Source organism: Pteropus alecto, unplaced genomic scaffold (assembly GCF_000325575.1).
Source record: "Pteropus alecto unplaced genomic scaffold, ASM32557v1 scaffold152, whole genome shotgun sequence".
NCBI lineage: Eukaryota > Metazoa > Chordata > Mammalia > Chiroptera > Pteropodidae > Pteropus > Pteropus alecto.
The window spans coordinates 7,057,546-7,065,378 of record NW_006432227.1 but is presented as its reverse complement, the minus strand read 5'-3'; the positions used below and the strand labels follow the sequence as shown (position 1 = coordinate 7,065,378).

General features: G+C 32.2%; 1 non-coding gene and 1 pseudogene across 1 annotated transcript; both read left to right on the top strand.

Moving 5' to 3' along the window:
- The first annotated feature begins 4,366 nt into the window (after window positions 1-4,366).
- Window positions 4,367-4,485, top strand: LOC112475838. Its single transcript, XR_003044905.1, has one exon. It is a non-coding gene; the product is annotated as a 5S ribosomal RNA (ribosomal RNA).
- A 2,849-nt stretch (window positions 4,486-7,334) lies between these two features.
- Window positions 7,335-7,453, top strand: LOC112475928 (annotated as a pseudogene).
- The last annotated feature ends 380 nt before the right edge of the window (window positions 7,454-7,833 follow it).

The window sequence follows — 7,833 nt, the reverse complement described above, 5'->3', positions numbered from 1 at the left end:
ACCTTTATACAAAGCTCTTTGCACAAATTTGCAAGTTGCTAGGCTGTATCTGTGACATGAAAATAATAAGTCTGTATATGTATAGTTAACTGAGCTACTCAAAGTCAAACCCTTTTTGAATGAGAAACGAAGAGTACCCAATATTGATGGCAAAATCATGAGATATTACATACTGAAAGACACTAATCAATATCAATGCAAGAACATCTCCAAAATTATCCTAGGGTAATATATTGGTTACAGTACCTGCCATTTATCATAATAAAGACTTTTTCTATTTGCCTCTTATATATCCTTAAGATCTTCTCACTATTTAAGGAAATACCTTAAATACTAAAAATCCTAGTAGGGGAGTGATTTTCTGCTAAATTAATTTGTTAGAAGTAATCTCCCACTGACTTCCAGTGTACTCTTTGCATGCTCCAGAAACTGTAGCTATTTGAGGTATTCAGATTCATAGTGCTTCCAGTAATGGGATCACTCAAACCTCATGTGGACCACTTGAACTTTATGGCTCACAGCAGAGAGATAACGAATCATCAGAGTTATGTCCGTCCCTCAGGTAAAGAGAAGCAGGACACTGGTGGCTACTTCGTGCAAATGAAAAAGAATGTAGAAAACAAATATATCACTGTATTTATATATCATATTTTTGGAAAATGAGTAAGAATTTATATTTATTTGAGTAGACCGAGATAAAAAATTCATGGGAAAATTTTGAAAGTCCAGTTTTATTTACCTACCATTTTTCATATTTTTTCTCATTTTTCCCCCTCCCTGAGCGCGGTGGTTATTGAAAATCAACTGCAAGACTACAATTGACTCTTCTCCTATCTTTAATAACATATGTTAACTTTGAATAGGTATGCTTCAACAAACTGTTTACTAAGGAATTGAGAATTCCATACCTGGAATAAGTTACTATCATACAGTAGAAATATTGCATATGGAATTGTTTACCATTGCATATAATGGGGCAACCAGTGATAGTTTGGCTGTGTGCTTCTCATCTACCAAGAATCTAAATTTAGAAACTATTTTTTTCTTGGCAAGTAGCTCACTTTCAAGCTCCTGCAGGTTAAACACCATTCCTTAGAGGTTTCTTTGTAGTATGTTGCTGATTTTAAGTAAAAGTGAGTGAATGTAAACATTTACTAGGAACATCAAAAGGTGATCTGTTATTAACAAACTTGTTAACAAATAAGAACATATTAAACTAAGAATGCTTGCTTGACTTATATGTTTGCAGTGGCTTTAAAATTATAGTTAATATAGTATCCAGTGTTTTGTCTTTTTCCAGAATCTCATACAGCTGGAATTATATAGTCTGCATAGCCTTTTCAGAATGGCTTCTTTTACTTACTAATATGAGTTTAAGATGCCTCCATGTCTTTTTATGACTTGATATATTATTTTTTTTAGCACTAATTAATATTGCACTGTCTGGATGTATCATAATTTGTTGATCCATTCACCTACTGCAGTGCATCTTGGTTGCTTCCAAGTTTTGGCAAAATTCAATAACTCTGCTATAAACATCCATGTACAGGTTTTTGTGCAGACTGCAGACGTACATTGTCAGCTCTTTGGAGTAAATACCAAGGAGTGTGATTGCTGGGTCATCTGATACGAGTCTCTTTAATTTTGTAAGAAACTGCCAAACTGTCTTTCGAACTGGCTGTACCTTTTTGCATTCCCTTTGGCAATGAATGAGAGTTCATGCTGTTCCACAGCCAGGCCAGCGTTTGGTGTTATTAGTGTTCCAGATTTTAGTCATTCGAAAAGTTTTAAAGGGATATATCATTGCTATTTTAATTGATTACATTTTCAAAATTGTTATAATAGACAGAGGATGTTTATCAAATAATTTAGTCCTCACATTTTTAATATATAGAGAGAATAATATTCCTTTTGTTTTGACATCTCTTATATTGTCCCTACGCTTAAATTTCTTCTCTACTCATTTCTTTTATATTCTTCTTTTAACTTTCTTTTGAATTGAGGTCCCAACATTGAATAAGCTCACATTTTCCCCCTTTATTAAAAGTTTTTTTCATAATTATGCATTCAAATTTCATTCATTAGCATTCTGCTGTATGCGTGTGCAATCATTCATCAATTCAACACACATTCATTTAATGGCCTGTTAGTACCTGATACAATGTTTATATTGGAAATATGTAAGCTCACAAGAATGCATTATGTGTATAAAAATTCGCAATCTGATGGATTCAACAGGTATGTAAATAAATAATTATAAGTAGTATAATAATAACAATGTAAAATAAAAATAACAGCTAACATTGATAGATCCCCTACCACATGACGAGATCTGTACAGAGTATTTAATACATATATTTTAACTTTCACAACAATGTTATACAACAAATTATATGGTACTCTTGTACTCTTAAGAAAATCAAGTGGTTTCCCAAGGAAACTTTCCCCACTACTTACTAGCTGGGTAGAAATTCAAACACAGACACACTGTCCTTCAAACAACTAATTGTGCACATACTTTTACCTTATCAAAGTGACATTTTAACATGCAAACGGATAACAAGTTGTAGCATGAGGATTAAAATTCAGAATTCAGAATCGCAGCCTTTTAAATCTAGAAGGGAATTTAAGTAATATGTAGCCCCTCTGTGTTGGGAGGGAATCTGTTTCCCCCACTAGACTATGGGTTTTAAAAGTTCTCAAAGTTTTCCTGGTCACAATCATTTCTCATGTATATAAGTACATCCAACACATTACCTTTTATGTGGTTAGCTTGCTTTCTATGAATGCTTTTCAGAAAGACCAATGAATTAGACAGATGCATCAGAAATAACAATGCAAATATTTATAGAGCTGTTCTGAATATACAATCTATATAGAATGTTAAAACTTGTTGAAACATGAATATAATAGGTAAAATTTAGAGAAATGGACAGAAAGAAGACAGAAAAGCCAAAACAAATCAGAGGAAAATTTTCCTCTCAAAATCATTGTAGTTTGAGTGTCTTGGAGTTTGGTGTTTACCAAGAACTTATCTTCACATGCTTTCTTTTTTTTCTTTTTTCCTATCATGAAAAAGTATGATTTATTTCAGAAATTCAAGGTTAATCTGAAAATCAATTAATATAATATACTAATAGAATAAAGGACAATAATCACATGATCATATTAACAGAAGCAGAACAGCATTTGAAAAAATTCTTTCTACAAATACACATATTTATATCTTTACATATATGACCCAATACTTACACATTTCTCCCTCCATTTTAATATTTTTTCTACTACTAAATTGACCTCCTTAACTATTGACTTACTAGGTATTTCCATTTGGGTGTGTCAAAGGAACAGTAAAGCAAACACATTGACAATAAATGATCATTTTACTTCCAACTGATCTTTTACCTCTATTCATCTCAGTTAAATAGGATGATCAACAACACATTCTATTGCAATGCCTTCCTTTCGTATTCCTCGCATCTTGTCATCATATTAGCCACACAATATCATGGATTGTACATAATGCCATTTAACACAGGATTTATTACCAAATTCCATTGCCCACCTTAAAATGACATGTTTCACTACTTAAAAATATTCGTTTTTCTGGGATTCTGTCTCTAACTCTCTCAGGAAAGTTATATTATTTTTGTCTGTATAATTCATTGATTAGAACATATTAATATTCATCTGTTAGTCCTGGCCCTTTTCCTCTTTGCTACCAAAATTTTCAAAGATGCTAGAACTGTTAGTCCATGATTTTAAGGGAAAAATGTGGCAATTTTTTTTTTGTGGGGGGGGAGGGATTCTGTTATACAACAAGTTATACACAAGTTATAGCAAAATAATGTAGCTCTGTAATTATTTCTTAATAAATTAGATATATGGCTTGAATTCTAATACAGAGAGGCCATCACACTCTGGCCCAAATGTGGCAGTTATCATTTCTATAAGCAGAACCAAAGAATAATGTACTCTCAAGCATTTGTATTTGTATGTACAACTAAAAGTATAAGTACAAACGTACACAAGCATATGTTATACTTTTTTAAAATTCAGAAAAGAATAGGAAATTCAATCTTAAATCAATGTAAAAATTAATATCTGTTACAACTTTTACTTATAATTTCATTAAAAAACTGATTTTTTTTTTTATCTAAGAGAAAACATTGGCAAGCTAAAGAGCTTGAATTTTAATTATATAGTTATTCATCATAAACAATAGTTTATTTTTAATTCTATAGAAAAATATATTTTTTATCCAATAAATATTTAAGGAATAGATCCTTATCTCTCCTAGAGTTATAATGAATTGTTAACAATACAAATCATACAAAATTTATTTCAAGTCACTACTACCTAGCATGTCTACAGCCATGCTACCCTGAACAAGCCCGATCCCGTCTGATCTCGGAAGCTAAGCAGGGTCAGGCCTGGTTAGTACTTGAATGGGAGACCACCTAGGAAGACCAGGTACTGTAGGCATAAAAAAGAAAATAAAATAAATAAGGGATTGTAAGCTGACAAGGTCCTTGCAATCTGTGATGTCAACTAAGGGTTGCCTTGCCTGAAAATAAAAAGAAACAAACAAACAAAAAAAACACACAAATGTACAAAAATGGTGAAATAAATATCATCTAGTTAGACATAGAACAACTATTGGGTAGTACTGCACATGCTTGACTCTGTAAAAAAAGTGTAATACAAAAATAATAAATTAGTCTTCTCATAAAACTTCAATATTAATTATATCTACTCTGATGGTATACCTAGCTTGGAATTCTTTATTCTTAAAGACAGTTACTATTTTTAAAACTTTATAAAAAAATTTAAAAAACACAACTTGAGAAATAATCTTAAATTTAATGCTCACAATATATAGTTTAAAAATAATATAAAGATGGTAATGTGAAAACAACAATCACCCTCTGATTTATCTATGCTGATGATGGACTGTAAGAAATTAGGTTCGTTTTGATGAGAGATTTAATTAAGACAAAAAAATGTGACATTGCTTATGTCTACAAAGCACGATGTAAATTGAAGATCAGGTTAATTTGGTTGTCATGGCTAAGTCAAATAACAAGAAAGGATAAAGATATGTATTATGACTGCCAATATTAATTTGGGATATGTAAATTGACTCTATTATCTGTTTAATATAAATGATTATTAAAATTAATGTAGTTAAAGCCAAGGTTGTCTGGACAGTGACAAGGTATATTATACAGAAATACTTTTTATTTTGGTAAAAACAAATAAAAATGTTACTCTCTACATTTAAGAAATATCCTTAAAATGTATTCTGTTTCAAGAGAATGTTTATAGAAATCCAAATCACTACATATTTTTTTACTTGTAATATGGAAATAGTTTAATGCATAGAAATGGATTTAGGTCATTTGGGGAATGATGCAGGTTAAGGAAAAAATGAGCTATTAATTTCACCACTTTCCATGTTACCAAATTGAGAGTTATTTAACATATTAAAACTGAAAACTGTTGATCTCAGTGGAGGCAATAGAACTATTTTGTGTTTCAATATAGTAAGGCATGATTCCAAAAATAGATTTCAGGGTGACTGAGGTCCTGATCCTATTTAGAGTTAGGTGTTCTTGGAAACTGTCCTTAAAATTTCCTGTTAAAAAATAAACACTCAGAAAATCGAGGGCTATTACTAAATTGCATACACCAAATAAGCATAGAGGAAGGTGAACATTCTCCAAAAGTATTAGGGTGTAGTAAGCAGGATATTAAAATCCTCATGAAAAAGTCAAATTTAGATTTTCTGAAGAATTTGTTGGGCTCCTAAATGTGACCTAATTAGGCAGTATCAACTACGTGCTTTTCAGGAGCTTGAAGATTCTCTTTATTATTGAACATGTGCTGATGTTCATGCGATAGAGACTTCTCTAAAACAACTAATTTATTGTTTTTCTATATGCATTTATTTCTCTATATACATTTACACTTATAACTGTCACCATTGAGATAATTATTAATACAGTCCTTATCATTCCAGTATTGATGAGCACCTACTCTGCTCAGAAGCTAAAATCCATATCAGACAGAAATTTCAGTCGATAACCAACATTATGAACATAATACTAGGTTCTTTAAAGTATACTAGTCTAATTGGAAAAGGGTAGAGGATATGTGGAATGATATGCTGTTCAAGTATGTGTGACATGAAACAGAAAGCAAATCTAAAAGAGTTTTGTTCATGGGAATTCTTTCAGGTGATACAAATAAGTAGAAAAAGCTCTATTTAGAAGTGAAGTTGTTCCTTGAACTATATAGTAAATGAGACACTCAAAGCATGAATTAACATGCAAGATAATATATGCAAATATGATCCAGATTTACTGATCATTAATGCAAGATGCCAGAATAGATTCAACCCACAATTAATTATGGCAACCACAGTCCTTTTAAAACTGGATCTTGTTATCCTTTTGAATCACTTCCATCATCTCAGTCAATTCTTGTCTATAAGGCTGTATTAGTTTTCCATCACTGCTATGCCAAACTACCACCAAGAGTGTGTAAAACAATACAAATTGATTATCTTATAGTTGCAAAGTGCAGAATTCCAAAATCAGTTTCACTGGTTAAGAGCAAAGTGCCAGCAGAACTGTGTCCTTTCTCTAGGTTCTAGGAACTAAGCTAATTAACTTTCTTGAATTCTTCAAGCTTCTATAAGCACTGCCCGCATTCCTTGGTTTGTGTGCTCACATCACTCCAATCTTTGTTTCCATTCACAAATTGCCTTCTTTGACTGACTACCTCCCTCTTATTAGTGTGTTCGTGATTATATATTGAGTCAGCCTGGCTAATCCAAGATAATCTCCCCAACTCAATATCCTTCCATGAATCATATTTGAAAAATTCCATTTGCCATGTAAGGCAAAATATTCACTAATTATGTGGATTAGGACATGGATGTTTGCAGAAAGTGAAGGGCCATATTGAGCTAGCCAAAAAAAAAAAAAAGATATCTTAGAAAAATGTTTCATTTTGGTGGATACAACCACAAGAATGCAAGTCCTGGCGAGTAGAGCATAGGCTGAATTTCAAGTGGTGCTTCATCCCCTTGGCCACATGCTTTTTTGCAGGATGAAAAGAGCACAAATATATCCATTGGGTCTCCTATTCACTGTGGGACTGATTTGATGATATCTGCCACCTACTGCAAAATATACCTGTAAATCTTTGCGAATATATACATGTACATTTAATTATTTTGCTTTTGTTTTTTTCATGCTCCTTTAAGAGGTATTTGAGAGCAAATTTTTTGTTGTTGTTGGAGAGTTGGTTTCAAATCTAATAAGCTAGTCTACAGCCATGGTACCCTGAACAAGCCTGATCCCGTCTGATCTTGGAAGCTAAGCAGAGTCGGGCCTGGTTAGTACTTGGATGGGAGACCACTTAGGAAGACCAGGTGCTGTAGGCGTAAAAATAAAAAAAATAAAAAAATAAATATTTGTAAGCTGATGAGGTCCTTGCAATCTGTGAGGTCAACCAAGGGTTGCCTCGCCTAAAAAATTAAAAATAAATAATCTAATAAGCTGATATATTTATGTGAAGATATGTTCCAGAAGATAACTTGTATATTTCATTGACAGCATTCTTTTTTGTATGCACCAGACATACAGTTGCTAGAATAAGAGGAGTGTGGCGACGCACTAGAAGTCACATGCTTAAAAATCTACAAGATTGCTTAAAATGTTTTTTTACATTATTCTAGTCCTTTAATTGGGGATTTTGATTGCATTCACCTAAAACTGGATAATGGCCTTAATTTGTAAAACATTCCATTTTTTAATAATTTCA